This window comes from Antechinus flavipes, chromosome 1 (genome assembly GCF_016432865.1).
Source record: "Antechinus flavipes isolate AdamAnt ecotype Samford, QLD, Australia chromosome 1, AdamAnt_v2, whole genome shotgun sequence".
NCBI lineage: Eukaryota > Metazoa > Chordata > Mammalia > Dasyuromorphia > Dasyuridae > Antechinus > Antechinus flavipes.
The window spans coordinates 425,108,405-425,130,679 of NC_067398.1; the positions used below are offsets into that span (position 1 = coordinate 425,108,405).

A 22,275-nucleotide genomic window follows, 5' to 3' on the forward strand; every position below is an offset into this window, starting at 1 on the left:
TAGATTATATGATAATTTACTATTTCCAATATGTCTGTGTGCATACCGTGTTTCCCTGATAATAAGACACTGTCTTATTATTTTTTCGGACAGAAAAAACCACCAGAGGGCTTATTTTCAGGGGAGGGTTTATTTTAATTCTCTCAATGGCGCCAGCAAGCAAATCACTGGGGAAGAACAGGATGACGCGCTCACTGCTGCAGCTCTGATTGGATGCAGCTCTGAGTGCAGCATGCGTTTCACGTGGGGGGGGGGGGAACGGTGCATACAGAGGGTACCGTAATGTAGCATGTAGCACAGGGGATCACCTTCACTACAGTAGCAATCTCAATAGGGCTTATTTTCGGGGGAGGGAATCTTACATGTAAGGGGAGGGCTTATTTTCCGGATAGGTCTTATTATCAGGGAAACACGGTTGTTTTTTTCCATTTTGTGAACTCCTTGAGAGCAAGAGTTGCTTGGCTTTTATTGGCAGTGTTTTGCTCACAAGTCAGTGTTTAATAAATACAAGTTGATTGATTGATGATTATCTGTTCCCTGTCTTTACTGCATAAAATAGTATGTGAGAGGACAATAATTATACAGAGAGCACTCCACATCACTTGCTCTGACCATCTGAAGTATATTTTAGAAATTTTCTGGACTTATGGCCTCAGTCAAGTAGTCTTTCAATTTGAGAGATGGAAGCAAGGAGGACAGAGGGATTTCATCAGCTTTGATTTGCTTTATGTTTATTGTATTCACTGAAAAAAAAAAAAAACTGTATAACCCGACTATAGAATGTAAAAGGAACTCCTATACTAAAGATCTAAAATACATTAAGGAATAAATATGGCTAGATAATAGTTCCTGTGATAAAGATTGGATATTTTTGTGGCCTGCAAGGTAGAAAAGGCTAACATGCTTATCAGATTTGTAGGTTTCATTAAGTGAAACCCTGAAGCCCTAATGAGAGAGTTAATATTTCCTCCATACTCTGCTCTGTCTTTAGACCATATAGTGTGTTCCATACTGAGTGACATGTTTTGGAAGGGGCAATAATAAGAGAGAGTGTGTTCATAAGAAGTTATCCAAGATGGTGAGTGGACTCAAATTATAACGTTTCTGAAAGAATAGAGAGGAATATTTACCCTAGAGAAGAAAAATCTTAGCATGAACAAGATAATTCTTTTCAACATAATAAGAATCAGGCTTTGCAGTTGAAGCAGGCTTCCTACATAGTTTTGACTAGACATTTAGTGTTTCCTACCTCTCTGACATTGAGATCAATTTGAATATCTTAGCCTTAGAATTAAGAGAAATACTTTCTGAGTCCTGAGACCAGAAGATGTGGTGGGATTTAACAATACTAACTGGAGAGGTACTATCACCTTTGAGGCCTCTTTCTCCTTCAGACCTTTAAGTTCATACCAAACTAGACCCTGTTCTAAATATTGAGCATACAAATGTAGGTAAAAACACAGTCCTCTTTCTCAAGGATCTTACATTTTAATGAAGATAGTATATAAAAGTAAGTGGAAGTTGAAAGAACCAGTCAACAAATTATGTCAATTATTTTTTACATTTTTGTTCAAATCCATCCCCTTATATACATTATTAGTACCTCTGCCTCTGATTCGGGCCAGATTTTTTTTTTATCGAGACAATTGTCCCAAACTCCTGTTTTACCTGACTTGAGGCTCTCTTCTTAAATGTGTCCTATTCAAACCTGACAGATTAATTGACCTAGACCATAAGTTTTATGCTGCTCACCTTAAAACTTTTTAGTAGCTCCATCTCACAAATAAATTAAAAAAACCAAACTCCTTAGCATGGAATAAAAACCCTGCATAATGTGATCACAGCCTACCTTTTTTTTTAAACTTATAACTCAGTATTCTGTGCTCCATCCAAACTGGATTACATTCTCTATTCTATTCTCTGCTTTACAATACTACAATCTGGAATATTTGAAAACTTATTTCTTCATACAACTACCTGTCAAAGACTTATCCATCTTACAAGATCTATTTGCAATACCACTCCCTCAGTGAAGTCTCATCTTTAGTCAAAAGAGATTTTTTTTTCCTTCTCCTATATCCTATTCATGACATTTATACCATGTATTATATTTTGTAGTTTCTGTGAAGTTGTTATATCTCTCCTAATAGATTGTAAGTTTCTTCATGAGAGGTGTCATTTTTAATTCATCTAATCTCCCCCATAATTCCTAATATACTCCAGACATTTATTAAATATTTTTGAATGAATGCATGCAAAAGAAAGCCTGGATATGAAATGGGTAGAAAAATTATACTTGTAAAAAATGTATTTGATTTGAAAACAATAAAGTACAATGACTTTAAATTTTCAACATTTCTTTAATTTTTCAACTGGAAAAGTGATAGCAATCCATAGCTACAAATGTGATGTAGCTCAGTGAAACTATACAATTACTCAAACAATCACTCACTCACCCAAGGTGAGTAAAGATTAATGCTGGCTAGCTACATTGTGGAGAATGCTAATTTCACAGTATCATAGTTCCTAGGGAGACAGTAGGTAATAAAGCATATTTGTAGGGTGGAAAACATTTTGTACTCATTTGCAAAGCTAACCAGGTTGCAGTTGCTGCCATGTACTGCATTGAAAAGATGCTAGGTTTTTTTTTTTTTTCATTTTACTAAGAGACATCTAGTGTATTATTCTCAATCTGTTTGAACATCTTCCAGGAAGCACCAAAATCATGTTATATCTCTTTAGGTGATGATGATATGCAGTCATGTGGTAGTTGTTATCCCCAAGGTGAGGATGTATAAAGCTAGTGAGGGAGTTGAAGTATCATCTGATGGAATAGCAGTAGGACCAGAGAAGAAAGAGAAGATGAAGGCACAAAGTCAGTGACATTTATGACCACAGGCAGAGTTGTAGCAACAATTCCTGTGAACTACAAGTGACAGACAGGCATGTATGGATTTCATGATGGTGAACATAGGTCACTGCTGTAATGACTATCACCCCCAAAAGCCACTTAAATTTTGCAAAACTACCTCCTCAATTTACTCATAAACAGCAAGTAGCACTGTCCTAGGAAAGCAGAATTTTTGAGAGTAAAAACTTTATTAGCCAACTAAAGCTGATGTCAACAGCCACAGACGGCCTATAAATTCAGGGTAACTACCTCCCTTGCTAACTGTCTGAGGTTTGTTAGCCTGAGAGGAATCATACTTAAGCCTGACATGAAAGGCGATGGTGAGGTACACTAATGCTTGCCATGGACAATCCTACTTGGGAGTCAAATTTTGTCTTGGTTACAGAGGGCTAAGGGAATATGAAAGACAGAGCAGTATCTTGGCTATTTCTATATTTCTCCTGAGATAAATTGGGATGTTCTTTGGGATGAGTAGCATAACTAACTGAGAGAGAAGCAACATAGACTAAAGTGAAAAAGCAAAGACGGGAATTGGAAAGAAATGTTCTTAACAGAATCATATGAGTTGTTAGTGAAAGTTTAGATGAGCAAACTCATGTTCAGAGATGAAGTGATGACTTATGAACTTTGTGACTTTAGGTAAAATAATTCCTCATAACCTCAGTTTCCTAATTGGTTAAAAAAAAAAGGCAATAACAATAGCACATATTTCAAGGGGATGTTTAAGAAAGCAGAGGGCTCTAGGGGATGAATGGATAGAGTGGGCCTAGACTGAGGAAGACCCAAGTTCAAATCTATCCTCAGACACTCACTAGCTATGTAGCTTATCAATTAACTTCTATCTGCTTTGATTTCCTCAATTGTAAAACGGGGATAACAATTATACCTACTTCATGGTGTTGTTGTGAGGATCAAATAAGATATATTTATAAAGCACTTAGTACAGTGTCTGGTACATAATAGGCACTTAAATACTTATCCCAACACTCCCCCCACAAAATGAAATGAGATATGTATAAAAGTGCTTTGCAGACCTCATAGTGCTAAACAAATGTGAGCTATTCTTGTGATTTCCATAAAACTAATAATAATATAAAAGTAGTGGAGATGAAGAGTTAAGTATTGTCTAATTGCATTTGATTAGTGGGTAGTAAACTAGACATGGAAGTAGGCTTTTAAAATTCTGAGTCAAAGAGAAGTGAATATGACCATGTGAACATGGCTTGCTTTTATGATTCTATATCTCCTATAAAGAAGGAGTGCTTCATATTCTCTCTTCTATTTTACTCTGAACTAAACATTTTTGCTATAAAGTGTATGCTACCACTAGGGACATGGCACTGACATATCTCACTGCTGGACTCTATAACCAAGCTGGGCCACATTGTTAATATTTGGCTTACTTTCAAAACTCTCTATGACCCTGGTTTCTCCCCATCTCTTGTCCTTTTTTCACTTATTATGGCCCCTTACAAAAAAAGTTATAGCTGCTAATTTGAGTATATGGCATAGCAGCTGGAGTGGCCTAAATTTGTTAGTTGCCAAAGTTAGTCAGGAAAATCGGTCTCACTGCTAATCGTCCTTGAGTTTTCCTTGCACAAAACTAAATAAGGATCGTGGAGTTGCAAAGCCCCAAACATCAAATTAACAAACCAGCGTCATTAACTCAATGAGTTTGCCATGTAGTGAAAAAGGGCAGCCAGCTAATCTGCCAGCTGCAGTTACCCTCGCAGATTAAAGCATGGGGTAAAGAGAGTCAGAGGCTATGATTTCACACAAGGAAAAGGGAAGGGGAGACTCCATCAATCCTCGTATATATTTGGACTGATTTGACTAAGAAAATGGAAAATTAATGCCTTAATAAAGTTTACTTTATCAGCAAAGTATTACAAGGAACACTGCACTATCACCACTTCTCACAGAGACATGTGTGCATACACATACCTGAATTATTCGAATAACTTACATCAGTTCTCTACTCTCTGAGAATCAGATTAGTTGTACCTAAGTAGGTAAAGTAGTTAAGCAGGCCAAATTGTGCTTTTATTGGTCTTTCACTTTCTCTAGCCCTTTAGTTCCCAGTCTCTTTCAGAGGTAACTTGCTTTATAGTTACATTCCCACAAAGCTTTACTCTCAGACAGCAAGCTAATGAATCTGTCTCCTACTAAGACCTTAGCTGATAGTTAGAGTAAGGTTATTATTCTATGTATTTGAGAGCAGATCATTAAAAACTAAAAAAATCTTCAAAATATAGAGGAGTATAATTTTAATTAATAAATAAATAATAATTAAGTATTTAATAGTGGCAAGTAGTGTTTAGTTATATATAGAGAGAGAACCACTTTTGACCTCTAAAAGCTTACATTCTAATGGCCATATATGCATAAATACAAGATGAATGCAGAAGCTAGCTAGCCGCAGAACTAGTATTTATAGTAGAAGTTAGACTGGTTAGTGAGATGCTTGTCCTTAGTTCTCAAATTTTAGCACTTTTAGTGACCTTCTATTCCTTATGCCAATCTAAATGCAATATCCAACATTGATAGTTTATTTACCTGGTACTGATGTGTAATGTGCTATTTTCCATAGGCTATAACATCATGCAACTGACAAAGTGCCTAAACTCCACTTATCTTAACCATTGTTAATGGAAATCTTTCTAAAATGTATTTTTTTTTCCTTTCCCTGCATTCTTATACAGATTGCACCAGACAATAATTAAAACTTTCTTGAATCCTTAGGGTCATTACTTTGAATATTACCTAATGCAGAGGAAAGGGTGCAATGGAAATGATCATAAAACTCTGATTCCTGAATCAGAGGCAAGCCCTACATTCCAGCCCTGGTCTGCCATTCGACTGACTATGTTACTTACCTAACCTGAAATTCAGTCTCCTGATCTGTACAAAGAGGGGGTGATACTAGAGATTCCTTAGAGTACTAAAGTTTTTTTTTTTCCACTGCTAAATATGCTAAATATGCAAAGTAATAATAGAGCTTTAGGCCTATCTGCTTGTTTAGAATTTGGGGTTTTTCTTTGGTTTTTCAGAAGTTAAGCTGCTAGTTGTCTCCCATGTGCCTCTAACATTCCCTCTTTTCTTGAAGTATAACCTCTTCTGTTTTGTGACTTCTGATCACTTGTAGGCTGGAAAACTCAATCACCAATCTTGTTTGTGAAATGTATGTCAATAATGCTGCACACTTTCTTTTAAGTTGGAACCAGGGGATCTGAAGGATAAAGGTTACAAGAAAACCCACCTGTACACAAATAATATATAATTGTGTGCATTTTTTCAACTTTTGTTTTATTTCCTACCAAAAAAAAAATACTAACAGTTCTCTTTTTCATCCACTCTTCACTACCTTCCTCCATTGCTATTGTTTGCTTTTTTTTTTGACTTGTGTAAAATTAAGAAAGCATGTTAATTTGTAAATTGATTTTTAGATTTCTCTTTTCTTTTCTTTTCTTTTCTTTTATCTTTGCATGTGGGTAAATTGGGGAAGTCACAACAATTAGTATGTTTTTTCCCATCAAGTGAAAATCATTTCCAAACACCTGGCCTGAACAGAGGGCTACACACTGTGCCTACTTTCAGTTTTAAGCACATTGGAGAATTGAATGTGAAATGGTTGATCAGTATTGCCAGGTTTTTCCATTGAAAACAGTTAAGCTGTGATATTACAAGCCTTGTTCTAGAGATTGAGATCAGCTGAATTTTCCTGAACCCCAATATTTGCAGTTCCTAAATAATTTATGTGTGTGTATACAAGAATGATCATGAAAATAATATCTAGAGAGTCCAAACTGCTGGTACACATGGCAAAATTATGTCTGACTGGCAGCCCCTTAGCGGCCTCCAACAGATGACATGGTTGCAATGCCATCAGTGCTAGCCTGATTCCTGATTGTATACCACCATTACTCTCAACTCTCATAGGCCAGAATATCACTGGCAAGGAAAAGCAGAGAATAGAGGCAATTACGTGGAGAGCTCAAATAGAAATAACCTTGATTTTGGCTGAATTATTGGGTTAATCCAGGCAGAAATGAATTTCCTACCTGGATTATCTAGCTTTAAATACTTCACTTTGACTATGGACAACTAGCCAAAGAACGTCAAGTTTTGTAAATTATAAACAATTTCATCTTTAAACAAATCATTCAGTGATTATTTTATTCTAGCTATAGATCCCTTTAAAATAAGAAAGAAGAGCAATCTATTCCACAGGCTACCTATAGGGAGAAAGAAAATATTTAGTAGTGAAAGCTTTTAAAAGGTAATAATTCATTAAAATTGATATAGTTTTCATTTGTAATCAAATCATGTAAAAGAGATCTTGGTGACATGATATTTCAGTTGCAACCTATTCTTCACAAAAGTCCAATAAGGTTTCCCCTTCTAACTACTAATTTTTTTCTCAATTTACAAAACAAAATAATATTAATATTGTGGTTAGTAGCCATCTGCTTCATGAGAATTCTGTTCAATCATTAGTCTAAACTGATGGCATTGTGGCAAGCTGCCACCTCCCAAGAGACTATTCTCCAAAATCCATCAGCATCTTTGAATCAGCCTCAGATCAGAGTGGGCAAATCACATGCAGGAATATCTGCTCTGTGCAGAGACCTCACTCAGTAAATCCAGTTTTTGGACATACAAACCCAAAATATTATCCCACAATGAACTGTAGTATGAGCCATAGATGGTGGGAGAAATCAAATGGAAGCACCAGACAGCAAGGAATAAACAGAAGGAATCTGGGTCAGATGCCAGGTCCAACAGTGTTACTAGCAACCTGTGTTCTACTCAACAACAATGGTTTACACTACAAAGTCAAAACTTAGCATGCTGTGAGTAGTTCAGCTTATCGCAAAATCTCACTGAAGTTCGTATAACTTTTCAGGGAAAACTGCTGCAGAGGCAGCAACATGCAGAGGGATTCAAAAGAAGTGTGAACTAAATAATATTCACATGCTTCCCACTAGAAAAATTTCCACTATAAAAATCAGAATTTAAATTTCAACCTGACATTACCTACTCTTTTTTTTCCCATTCTCTCTCTCTCTCTCTCTCTCTCTCTCTCTCTCTCTCTCTCTCTCTCTCTCTCTCTCTCTCTCTCTCTTTCTCTCTCTCTCTTTCCTCTCTCTCTCTTTCTCTCTCTTCTTCTTCTTCTTCTTCTTCTTCTTCTCCTCCTTCTCTCTCTCTCTCTCTTCTCTCTCTTCTTCTTCTCTCTTCTCTCTCTCTCTCTCTCTTCTCTTCTCTCTCTCTCTCTCTCTCTCTCTCTCTCTCTCTCTTCTCTCTCTCTCTCTCTCTCTCTCTCTCTCTCTCTCTTCCTCTCTCTCTCTCTCTCTCTCCTCCTCTCTCTCTCTCTCTCTCTCTCTCTCTCTCTCTCTCTCCTCTCTCTTTCTCTCTCTCTCCTTCTCTCTCTCTTCCCTCTCTCTCTCTCTTTTTCTCTCTCTCCTCTCTCTTTCTCTCTTCTTCTCTCTCTCTCCTTCTCTCTCTCTCTCTTCTCTCTCTCTCTCTCTCTCTCTCTCTCTCTCTCTCTCTCTCTCTCTCTCTCTCTCCCCTTCTCTCTCTCCCCCTCTCTCTCTCACAGACACACACACACACACACACACACACACACACACACACACACTACAATAGTATAACCTAATTCTTATTAAGATACTATATGAGAGGTCCAATACTTTCATGTTAGGTTAACCTTAAGAAATTCTGCATTATAATGTTTCTATTGGGCTTATATCCCAAAGAGATCTTAAAGGGGGGAAAGGGACCAACATGTGCAAAAATTTTTGTGGCAGCCCTTTTTGTAGTGGCAAGGAATTGGGAACTGAGTGGATGCCCATCAATTGGAGAATAGCTGAATAAGTTAGGGTATATGACTATTATGGAATATTATTGTTCTGTAAGAAACGACCAGCAGGAGGATTTTAGAGAGGCCTGGAGAGACTGACATGAACTGATGCTAAGTAAAATGAGCAGAACCAGGAGATAATTATACATGGCAACAATAAGACTATATGATGATCAATTCTGATGGATGTGGCTCTCTTTAACAATGAGATGATTCAAACCAATTTAATTGTTCAGCGATGAAGAGAGCCATCTACACCCAAAGAGAGGACTATGGAAGCTGAGTGTGGATCACAACAAAGCCTTCTCACTCTTTCTGTTGTTTGCTTGCAATTTGTTTTCTTTCCCAGTTTTTTTCCTTGTTGATCCAATTTTTCTTGTGCAGCAAGATAACTGTATAAATAAGTATACATATATTGGATTTAACATATTTTAACATATTTAACATGTATTGGACTACCTGCCATCTAGGGGAGAGTTTGGGGGAGAGGAGATAATTTGGAATAGAAGGCTTTGCAATGGCCAATGTTGAAAAATTACCCATGCATATGTTTTGTAAATAAAAAGCTTTAATAAAAATTTAATTTTTTGCATTATTTCAATCAAGGACCATATGAAATCATGCAGAAAAATGTACACACCAAAAAATATTATCAGGAAATGCTTTAACTAGCTCTCTATAGAATCCTATTGACCTTTAAGGTAAGAAATAATTTATCTTGTATATACCTTAAAGCCTCAAGGGTCAAGAAGTGAATAGATCAGCAAAATGAGGTGATGGAGGGAAAGGAATTAATGTCATAGGGTACACCCATGAAATCAGTCATCATTACCATAATAACCCTAGCTCAAACCTTAATCTAGGGATATATATATATATATATATATATATATATATATATATATATATATATATATATACAAAATGAAGTACAGAATCATCAAAGTAATTGTCTGGATAATTCAATCCTCCCTGACACTTTTACTTCATTCACCTTTTTTCTTTTTTTTTTTTTAAGAGTATGATGATAGATGGGCAAATGGACACAAAGATAAATAAAACAATAGAACCAAAAACTTGATATTTGAAGGGCTGATACAAAAATGATTTTAAATGTGAAGAACTCATGATTTTCAAATGAAACTAGAATGATAATATCATAAATTTTGAGCTGAAAGGTTCTCAGAAATCATCTAATGCCTTCTTTTTAGAAGTGAGGAAACAAATAAAAGTAAAATGATTTATACAAGGTCATAAGAAAGTAGAAAGTAACAAACTTGGAATTTGGGTTCAGGATCACCATCTTACAATCTAGTCCATTATTTGATTGTTTATCCAATTCTGTTTACTCTCTGGCTACCTTTATCCCATTTTATGACCCATGTATGCTTTATTACTTAATATTTACACACAAATCCACTTTTTGCCTCTGATTTTAGGAGAATAATCAAATCAAACATTTCTGAAAAGAAATATGTGAATCAGATAACCTATGGTTCTACAATACCTAGTCCAAATCACATCTCTCTAAATACCATTTTCTAAGGCTCTTCTTTTCCCTTATTAAAATGAAAATTTTTATTTTATATTGTTTTTCTAGGATTGGGCCTATTCTTCTCTTTTTCTTTTTCCTTGCAGTTAGCACATTTCCTAGTATGCCATAAACATTTTAAAATACTTTTTATTTATCCTTTCCTTCTTTCAAAGTGATAAACTACATTCATACAATAACATAATTCCCTTTCCTAGGTACATAATAGCTATGACGTTAGACAATCAAAATTTTTCTATCTCTATTTCCTCATAAAAACGGAGATGATGAAAACAACAACAATCATAATACTTAATTCACAGAATTGTTATGAGGATCAAATATGATAATATATATAAAGCATTTTGTGAACCCTAAATTACTATCTAAACATAGCTATTAAGAACAAAGTAGAAGCCTAATGTTTGATGAATTAGATTGATTTGAATGTTTCATTTGCCAATGCCAAGCATTTAATTAATCTTTTGTTGAAATAAGTCAAAGGAAAATAAATCATGGAAATCTAACATAAAATATATGATCTATTACATTCCAAACTCATAAATGAAACATCACTCCCTTCAATTTCTTTGTCCAAAAGTTTTTTTTTTAAATCATGAAATTTTAGCATAACAAGAAACTTTCAAAATGAGCTATTACTAACTTTTTGTTTTTATAGATGTGGATACTGACATCTACAGAAATTAAATAGCTGAATGAAGATTTCACAATGAATTGCTTGCTAAAGGATTCAAATCTAATTAACAGACTGTGTGAACTTATTTATAATCATTTAACTTCTCTGATTTTGTTACTTTATCTGCAACAAGATCAAAAATACAATCTACTCTATCTCACAAGATGATTATAAGAATCAAATAAGACTAGAGCTATGCTCAAAAAGTTATCAAACTGTGCATACCCTTTGATCCAGCAGTGTTTCTACTGGGCTTATACCCCAAAGAGATACTAAAGAAGGGAAAGGGACCTGTATGTGCCAAAATGTTTGTGGCAGCCCTGTTTGTAGTGGGCAGAAACTGGGAACTGAGTAGATTCCCATCAATTGGAGAGTGGCTGAATAAATTGTGGTATATGAATATTATGGAATATTATTGTTCCGGAAGAAATGACCAGCAGGAGGATTTCAGAAATGCCTGGAGAGACTTACACGAACTGATGCTGAGTGAAATGAGCAGGGCCAGGAGATCCTTATATACTTCAACAACAATACTATATGATGATCAATTCTGATGAACCTGGCCATCCTCAGCAATGAGATGAAAGAAATCAGTTCCAATGGAGCAGTAATGAACTGAACCAGCTACGTCCAGCGAAAGAACTCTGGGAGATGACTAAGAACCATTACATAGAATTCCTAATCCCTATATTTTTGCCTGCCGGCATTTTGGATTTCCTTCACAGGCTAATTGTACAATATTTCAGAGTCTGATTCTTTTTGTACAGCAAAATAATGGTTTGGTCACGTATACTTAATGTGTATCTAATTTATACTTTAATATATTTAACATCTACTGGTCATCCTGCCATCTAGGGGAGAGGGTGAGGAGAAGGAGAGGAAAAATTGGAACAAAAGATTTGGCAATTGTCAGTGCTGTAAAATTACCCATACATATAACTTGTAAATAAAAAGCTATTTAAAAAAAGAATCAAATAAGACAATGCATGAAAATGCAATAAACTATAAATAAGAAGAACTTTGGTAATCATATTTTATTATTCAATATAAACCTATTTCAAATTTTCTAAACAGATGAAATGAACTCCTTTCAATTTGATCACTAGATTTTGTTTTCATTCAATGGTTTTGCATTTGTCTTTCAAAAAAGTTGCCAATTTTAACCAAATGAGATCAAAGAGTATCAAAATATATCTAAAATTTGGTTGATTATGTTTGAAATTAATGCCTATTAAAGGTTTTAATGAAGCATCCTGCCTTTAACTTTGAATGGATTTCAATGACATTTGAGTAATGGATTAAGACTACATGTTACATAATTGCAAAAAATTACAAGTAGAATTCACAAAAAGACAAGTAATCCTTCATAATTTAGTAATAAATAATTTTTAAAATTTAAATATCCTGAACTATGAATTTTTACAAAGTCTAAGATCTTAACCATTCTTCCTTCTAACACCCCATATCCCTGAAAACTAATAAGTTTTTTTTTTTACACTATAGTTTCAATTAAAATGATTTTCCTTTTGTCCTCCTAGTGGCCACATATAGAATTAACTTTTCAGTTTTTAAAAATGAATGGTAACAAAAATGTATATAATCCAGGTAAACCAAAATTTTGTTAATATATCTCAGTTCAAAATATCTTGGTCCTTATAGTCTACTTATTATGATTAATTAAATATAAAGATCAGGAAGACTTACCTAGATTGATCCTGAGATGAGATTGCCATTCTATTATAAAAGCAATAATTGATTATTCAAAAAATATTGGAAAATACATATCTTGCTTGGTGTGCATTTATCTTTTTGTTGTTTAGTTGTTCCAGTCATACTCTAGGCCCAGAACTCTCTCCATTTCACTGTCTAGCTGTTCCTATCATTTATCTCAGTAGAAATATTTGTAGTTCCTACCCAAAGAGTATTCCATTGATATTGCCTCTCTCTTATCTTGTTTCCCTAGAGTTTCAGAAATATCAGTTATGTTATGATATATTTGGGACCCCATCACATTTTTTCATATTCATATTTCTAGAAGTAGATTCATAGTTTATGGCTATGAAATAAAGCTGCATAATATAGTGAACTTCAGAACACTATACTTGTAATCAAGAAAATCTGATTTCTAATTGTGTTTCAGACACTTGCTATCTGTGTTACCCTGGGCAAGTGACTTAATCTCTCTATGTTTCAATTTCCTCATCTTCAAAGTGAAGAAGTAGGACTTGATGATCTCTAAGGTCCCTTCTAGTTTTAAATGTATGAAGTCATACTTCATTCAAGAGGAATAGAATAGATACAAGAGGTGATACAGTTAACAGTATATATTAAGAATATATTCTCAATAAGAACATTAACAAACTGGAGAGGAAAATAATGCTAGAGAGTATTAGAATATTTATCAATGAAGAAACAAAGAGAAGTAAAATTCTGTGGAAGTATATAGACAAGAAGCTTCAGAAAACAAATCACAGCTGTACCATGACATAAAAGTAATGAGAAACTTTGGTTATCAGGTTATTTACTAGACTTCTATATCTGCCAAAAGCAAAAAGTGTATATACTTAATTGATCTCAACAGTGATTTCATTCCTCAAAAGATGGAAGAAGTGACCAGAGGGGCTATTATTCTGGACCTGATTCTTAGTAGAAGTGAATAATTAACTTCCAAAGTAGATATGATTGGAAATTTTGAAGACAGTTATTGCTGCCTCTTATAAACTGGGATAGAAGAAAGGAAAGCTAAGTATAGGCTGATATGAACCTGAAATTTAAGAAGAGCAGATTTCAAATCATTCATTAAAAGAACAAGGATCATCCTGTCCTGAGTTCTAAGATTTTATAGGGAAGGAAACACACGATTAATGAAAAGCTCTCAAAAATAAAATTTTAATACTACAAATAATCTCTATGACAATGAGGAGAGGAAGCTATTTCAAAAGATACCTATGAATTCAGAGGGACTTACAATTTAGCTTTTTTAAAAGGACAGATAAAAAACAAAGAAGATCAGCTAAGGAAGGATGAATACAAAAGAAATGCACAATCTTGTAAGAAAATTGTCAGGAACCTTACATTTCAGAATATAATGAGAGACTGGTAGTGAACTCTAAGAATAGCTAACAGGATTTTTTAAAGTTACATTGAGGAAGCAGGAGACAGAGCAAAGAACTAGCTATTGCTAGAGGAGAATTTTTGTTTTTTGTGCATCCTTTGTTTCAAAAAGAATTGATGACATCACAAAGTGATGTCTTGGCTTATGGATGAATTAGATTTGTATGGTTAAGTTATGCAAAATCGTAAGCCTCACTCTTTCTTCCAGAGACATTTAATTCTAGTGATAAGACAAAAGTCAGAATCATTGGGATGAGTGGATGACCCCCACATCTTTGAAGTTCAAGCAAACTCTAAGGACTACACAGAAACTGCTTCAGCTATCTTTGTGACAATTGGAATAAACTGTTCTCATTCTGCTATTCTGTCAGTCTTCCCATGCCTGGGGTAAATCTGTCTAACTCATCAATGAATTTGAGGTACTTCAGTTATCTTAGCCAATCTGCTGCAGTGGTTTTGCCAGGGTGTGGCCACTATACTTGCTATGGCTTCTTAGAACTACAGAGGAGAATTTAATGTCAGGGGACCAAAAGTAGATGAGAAGCCCTAAAGAGAGTTTGACAAAGCCTCAAACCAGAGATGCTAGTCTGCCCTCAACATCCCTTATCAGGGGAAAATATGACAATGTTAATGGATGATGAAGGGATGTTGAATCATTCCACTTAACTGATTCTTTCTATTAGGAATAGCTAGATGGCACAGTAGATAGAGCCCCCACCTTGGAGTCAAGAAGTCCTGAGTTCAAATTTGGTTTCAGACACATCCAGCCATTCTGGAGAGCAGTTTGGAACTATGCTCAAAAAGTTATCAAGCTGTGCATACCCTTTGATCCAGCAGTGTTTCTACTGGGCTTATACCCCAAAGAGATACTAAAGAAAGGAAAGGGACCTGTATGTGCCAAAATGTTTGTGGCAGCCCTGTTTGTAGTGGCTAGAAGCTGGAAAATGAAAGGATGTCCATCAATTGGAGAATGGTTGAGTAAATTGTGGTATATGAACGTTATGGAATGTTATTGTTCTGTAAGGAACGACCAGCAGCAGGATGAATACAGAGAGGACTGGCGAGACTTACATGAACTGATGCTGAGTGAAATGAGCAGAACCAGGAGATCATTATATACCTCAACAATGATACTGTTTGAGAATATATTCTGATGGAAGTGGACCTCTTTGATAAAGAGAGCCTTAATTGATCAAAGATGGACAGTAGCAGCTACACCCAGAGAAAGAACACTGGAAATGAATATAAACTGCTTGCATTTATGTTTTTCCTCCCGGGTTATTTATACCTTCTGAATCCAATTCTCCCTGTGCAACAAGAAAACTGTTTGGTTCTGCACACATATATTGTATCTAGGATATATTGCAACCCATTTAACATGTAAAGGACTCTTGCCATCTCGGGGAAGGGGTGGAGGGAGGGAGGGGTAAAATCAGAACAGAAATGAATGCAAGGGATAATGCTGTAAAAATTACCCTGGCATGCGTTCTATCAATAAAAAATTATTAAAAAAAAAATTTGGTTCAGATATTTACTTAGCTATGTGACCCTAAGCAAGTCACCTAATCTTGTTAGCCTCAGTTTTCTCATCTGTAAAATAAACTGCAGATCAATGCAATGTCTTTGCCAGGAAAACTCCAAATGTGGTCATAAGGAGTTGAATGTGACTGAAACAACTTAATAACAACCAAGGAAAATGTCACTTGGATTAGAAAAGATAAGGGGAAAATGGTCAATCAGAAATCTCAATGTAAGTGAAAAAAATACTAAAAGAGGACTTACCTGTTCTCATTGTATTTAAATCATCAGATTATCCAGATGAACTAGTTCCTAGAGTCTCTTAAGTCAATATTGTGGATCGTGTGGAAAGAAATAAGCTAGGATTTAGAATGACTGAACCTAAATAAAAGTCATTAATGAGTTCGTGTAAATTTGGATGGAGTGTCATTGGAGTCTAATAAAGTACATCAGGAAATCTACTTTTGGTACTATAATAATCATTTTTTTTAATTAAAGCAACTCTGAGATACCACTACACACCTGTCAGATTGCCTAGGATGACAGGAAAAGATAATGCTGAATGTTGGAGGGGATGTGGGAAAATTGGGACACTGATACATTGTTGGTGGAATTATGAACACATCCGGGCATTCTGGAAAGTGATTTGGAACTGTGCTCAAAAAATTATCAAACTGTGCATACCCTTTGATCCAGCAGTGTTCCTACTGGGCTTATATTCCAAGGAGGTTTTAAAGAATGGAAAGGGACCTGTATGTGCAAAAATGTTTGTGGCAACCCTGTAGTGGCCCAAAACTGGAAACTGAGTGGATGCCTATCAGTTGGAGAACGCCTGAATAAATTGTGGTGTATGAATGTTATGGAATGTTATTGCTCTGTAAGAAATTACCAGCAGGATTATTTCAGAAAGGCCTAGAAAGACTTACATGAACTGATGCTGAGTAAAATGAGCAGAACCAGGAGATAATTATACATGCCAATAACAATACTATATGATGATCAATTCTGATGGACATGGCTCTCTTCAACAATAAGATAAAACAAATCAGTTCCATTTGTTCAATAATGAATAGAACCAGCCACATCCAGTGAAAGAACTCTGGGAAATGAGTGTGAACCACTACATAGTATTTCCAATCCCTCTGTTTTTGTCCACTTGCATTTTTTTATTTCCTTCAAGTTTAATTATAAATTATTTCAAAGTTCAATTCTTCTTGTGTAGTTAAATAACTATGTATATGTATATATATATAGTATTTAACATGTATTGGTCTACCTGCCACCTGGGGGAGGGGAAAGGTGGAAGGAGGGCAAAAACTGGAAGAAAAGGTTTTGCAATTGCCAATGCTAAAAAATTATCCATGCATATATCTTGTAAATAAAAAGCTATAATAAAAAAAAAGGAAATTACTTGGATGAAAGCATAAGTAATGTGCTCATCAAGTTTTCCAGTGACACAAAGTTGAAAGGAAGAACTAATACATTGAATTATAGATTCAGGATCCAAAAAGACCTTAATAGGATGGAACAATGTATAGAACTAAGAAGTTAAAATTTAATCAGAATATATATAAATTTAGTTGCCCAAATATAAAATAGGAAAGCTGTAGTTAAAAAATTTCAGGGAGTTTTAGTGGTCCACAACATTGATAGGAATTAATTGTACTATATGGAATGCCAAAAAGCTAAGCTAATCTTAAACTGCACTAATGGATATATTATATAAAACAAGAAGAAAAATCATTCTGCTATCCTTTGTCCTTATTAGACTACACTGAGAATATTTTATTAAGTCTCAAATATAGAATTGTCTAAATAATCATATTAAGTTCTGGACGCTACATTTTAAGAAGGATATGGACAATCCCAAATACTTTTCAAGAAAAGTAACCAGGAAACTGTAATACATCCCCTATTAAAAATGGTTTAAAGAATTGGAAGAGAAAAAATTTAGAAGAGATGTGATATCTTTTGTTTTGGATGAGGCAATTGAGGTTAAGAAACCTAGCTCATGTAGCTAGGAAGTATTAAGGATTTTAAGGTCAGATTTGAATTCAGGTTCTCCTGACTTCAAGGCTATTCACTGCACCATCTAGTTGCCCCTAAATATGCTATTTTCAAATGTTTGAATGTCTATTATACAGAAGTTGTCTTTCTTGGTCCAAAAAAGATTAAATGCAGACAAGCAGATAAGCAGATTTTAGTCAAAGGCAATGAAAAAGTTCCCAACAAATTTAACTATGCAAAAATGAAATGGACTGCTATGAATGAACATAGATGTCCCTGTCAATGGAAATCTTCAAGCAGCATTCTGAAGAGTCACTTGTCCCATATGCTATACAGTAGATTTTTGTTCAGATATGGGTTGGACTAGATGACCTCTGACGACCTTTCCAATTTTGAGATTCTAGGAATCTGTTACTCAGGAGTTTGCAACAATCTTTAATCGTATCAAGAAAAAAAATAGAATATGAGTATAACTGTTCTAGATATGCCAGAATAATGAAATTTCCTCATTTTTAACAGGTTTTTTGGAGGTAGAAAGGGGAATATAAGGGATTCATAGCTGTATTTGATTGCACTAACTTAAAACATTTTCTTTATAATTTCTCATGAGAATTTTTTTTTTTTTGTGAAAAGGCTGACTGGAATTTGAAGTGTAGTCTGGGGGACACAGTAGAATGATTTTCTGCCTATAAGGCTAACCATATCAAATGGTCATTGAACCCATGACCTGGGCTTTAAAAATAAATCAGACTATAACTACATAACTCTTACTACCTATATAACTCTCTCCTGTTAGAAGTATTTGAAATCTGAGTTTTCTTTTTTATTTTTTTCATATGCATTCACACTTGGTGTATAGTCTGACAGATATATTACACATCTAGATTACTTAAGAAATTAACTATTGAGCGGGACACAGATAAACAGATTTTTTTTTATCCCATGGGAAGATTTTAGATAGGTGTACAAGAAAAAAAAAATGTTCCTGTTTGTTAAGGTAGTTACAAATTTAAACATCCCATTCTAGAATAAAAACTGAAGGTATTGTGATGCCAAATATCTTAGCCATCTACACTAAGGTCAATTCCATATATATTTTGATGGAATATTGCTGACCTGCTGTAAATCCCTCAGCTTCAGTTTAATTCACTCTTACTGGCACTGCAAATGGCCATCTTCCTGGAGAAGTAAAATATTCTCCTAGGAGACTTCAGAGCCAGTCCCATTTAACTATACAGGGAAAACCGATCTAGCTTTGCCTTTGGAAGTCTTAATAGTAAGGAACCCTTAGGGATGAAATCTTCTTTAGAGGGTTACCGACATTTTCATGTGCCCTTTGAATGGACAGAACTTGATTTTTAATTCTTTTTCTGGCAAGTTCCCTTTCAAACTGACCCCATCTTGGGGGTAAAATCCTAAATCACCCATCTGGTAATCTTGTGTAGAGCAATTTTGAATTTAAGTTTTTTAAATATTATCATTTAAAATAACTCATGATATTAGAAACCATTTATCAAATGATTACACCTTTATTCTTCTAATTCTTAATTTTAGATAGCTGAGAAATTGTGTGAACATTAAGTACTTACTTTAAAGGATCACTGGTATGACAACTTTCATCTATGGATTACAAAAACTTTCAGAAGCTTAGAATATAGAAATATCTTTGTGCTGTCGTTATTCCCCCTCCCACACGCTTTGCATTAAAGCATTTTACAAAGAAGGACATTTATCAATAGAGAGGATTAGATTACTTCCACCACCATTGGGCAACGGATAGTTGTCAGAGCCAGAAGATAGACTTCAAGACTTAGAGCTTCTAGACTCTTTTTCTAAACCCTAGAAAACAGGTCTTTCTGGTACTGCCTCTTGATGCTACCAAACAGAAGCATTAACAAAGAAAAAAAAAAACTAAATTAAAAAATACTCATTTAATCGGGAGGGAGGAGGCAAGAGGACAGAATGTATGGATGTATAGCTTGTATGTGTGAAGGTCACCTTTTATTTACATCTTAAAAAATGATAAATGGAGGAATTGTCCCAAGGGAAATGCATTATATGTGCTGATATTTAGTATTCTTTAACATTATGAACCTGATCTGATAACTGAAAACATGGTTCTATTTTACTGAGAAATTGTAATTGTTTAGTGAGGGGAATAGGGGGAGGAGGGAATGCTCAGTCACTTCTGATAATAGTATGAAGGCGACAGTTCAATAGTAGAAGGAGAGAAACATATGGACTCACACAAGTTCCGAGTATGTTTGTAACCTTAAAAAAAAAAAAAAATCCCCGCACATACTACCGCTGACGGAGGATTACTGTGAGCTGATTGCTCTGGACTTCAAACACTGGGAGTCATTCTATCATGAGTAGGGGGTGGGTGAGGGTGGGAGGGGGGGTGAGACCGGGGTTCTTTAACAAAGTCCTCCTCTCTCTGCACCCTCCCACTCCATTCACTTGCAAATCAGTATGTGCCCAGAAGAGCCTGCTTTCCCTAAGCCCCAACACCTTCCCATACTGAGTGCTGCAGTTTAAGCAGGAAGCAGTGGGAACTGTGTAAGCTAACAGAGCAGCAGCAGCTCCGGGAGCAGAGGAGGCAGCGGTGGTAGCGGCGATAGCAGCGGCAGCGGCAACCGCGGCGGCAGCAACGGCAGCGAAGGCAGTGGGGGCAGTAGCAGCTGGAGCAGCGGCTGCAGCAGCAGCAGCCGCAGCGGCAGAAACCGGTAGCAGAATTTTTCCATGTTTGTAACTAGGGAAAAGGGTTCAAGTAATCTCTTCTTTTGTTGGGGTGTTTGATTTGCTTTTATAGCTGTGTTTTCTGTCCTTGTATTTTATCATTGAACGGAAAACAATCCACTAGAGGTCCCGTCAGCTTCCGCTATATGCCTGCCAGAGTTAAAAGAGATGCTCTAAGAGTCAAACCCTTAGTTCCGTGCGGGTAGCTTGGCCAGAGGTGGAGACACCAGGCAGCCCCGGGAGCTGGGAGCTCACTCCCAGGTGGAGAGGCACTGCGACCGCAGACTGACCAGTGTGCTTCTCCACGAAGCCGAGGGCTCTGTGTCTGCGGGTAAGGATTTCCTCCAGGCTCTGAGTGATGTAGGGCAAATGTAGCGCTCTCTGCCTTCTGCAGGAGCTCACTCGCTTCTGCTCTTTCTCTGATAGCTGCGGCTGACACTGGGTCGTTTTGCGAAGTTGGCAGCTCTTTTGTGCGGGCAGCCGGCGCCCTTGGGAGCAGAGTCAACGGGCGTGGACACTTCTCTATATTGCCCAGGGAGGGGGCAAAGCTTAGTCAGGTGTATTTTGAGTCCAGGTCATTTTGCATATACTAATGCTTGTGGAACAGGAAAACTTTAGTTCCAGTGAGTAGTTAGCTAGAGACAAGGAGAGAAGGAAGCTGGTTGCATCTACTTTTTGGACAGTGTATTCTGGTGGACCTGGTACACAGGGGCTCCGTTTGAGAGAAAAGTCCCCTGTTATAAAGTGCAGTATTCTGCATGTGGAACCCAGATGGAGGGAAAAGTCAGTGGTTTGGTGGATGTGCGGCCCTGGAGCTGTTACGGAAGATGACAGACCAGACGCCAAGTCTTCTCGATATCATTGTGTTCTCGGGACAGGGACGGGAGCAAGTGTGTGTAGTTTTTATAGGTATCTGACAGAAGAAAAATGGATACTTATACCTAATCCTAAATGAATCAGTGTCCAGAATAAATCATAGTAAGCTGGTAAGTGGGTTTGTTTTGTTTTGTTTTAGTTTATACATAGCTGCAATTACAGACATGGATCTAATTTTGGATTTAGATATTCTTGTGTAAGGAGTTTTGTGCCCGGTGATCAGTGATTCTATGGAGGTCAGTGGGGGGTGGGGGGGGTGAGAGGAAGAAGTGTTGTCACTGCTGCAATAAAATCCATATTTTATGGGGAGTTAAATGCAGTTCTTTGTAAGTGCAAGTGTATGTTCAACTAAGAAACTCTAGATGACATTCAAGGATCAAGAAGTTTAATGACCTGAATTATACCCAGAATACCCATACATCTGCTGATGATATTTCAAGAATGAACCTCTGTCCAAGAATTTGATTGTGATATTCATGCTAGAGAGTTTTATTACAACTCTTAAAGTAAATTCTATGACCAGACTACTTAAGTAGCTCTCTATGGCTTCAGTTTTCATTTGGGGGTAAAAGAAATGGTGGGGAGGAGGGTAAAACATATATATATATATATATATACACACACACACACACACACACATATATATATGGCAGAAACAGTTTTGTACATATTTGACTATGTCATGTTGATACATACATTATATATATATATATATATATATATAATTTTTCCAGTACTAAAAGGGTTGCAAGAGGCATTTTGTGCATTGGAAAAAGGAAACAAGAAAAATGTAACTTTAACATAGCATTTTCTTTGCTAAAACATCAAAAAATAATCTTCAAAGTACAATAAAGTAGTATCTGATCTGTTTTACCTTTTCCTTTTGTAGTTGTGTGTACCTAAAAAGATTAGCATGGGAATCTAAGTGTTTCTACATACATTCATACATATATGTGTATATATAGTTTATTCTTCCTAAATGCCTTGATCCAAGGTGTAGGATTTTTTTTTTAATCCCT

General features: G+C 35.9%; 1 protein-coding gene across 1 annotated transcript in view; it reads left to right on the top strand.

Moving 5' to 3' along the window:
• Nucleotides 1–20,175: 20,175 nt before the first annotated feature.
• Nucleotides 20,176–22,275, top strand: part of CDH6 (cadherin 6) — a 164,887-nt gene continuing 162,787 nt past the window's right edge. Inside the window, exon 1 of the mRNA XM_051969888.1 lies at nucleotides 20,176–20,367. The gene's annotated coding sequence lies outside the window, so the exon portion shown is untranslated. The remainder of the gene's footprint in view (nucleotides 20,368–22,275) is intronic.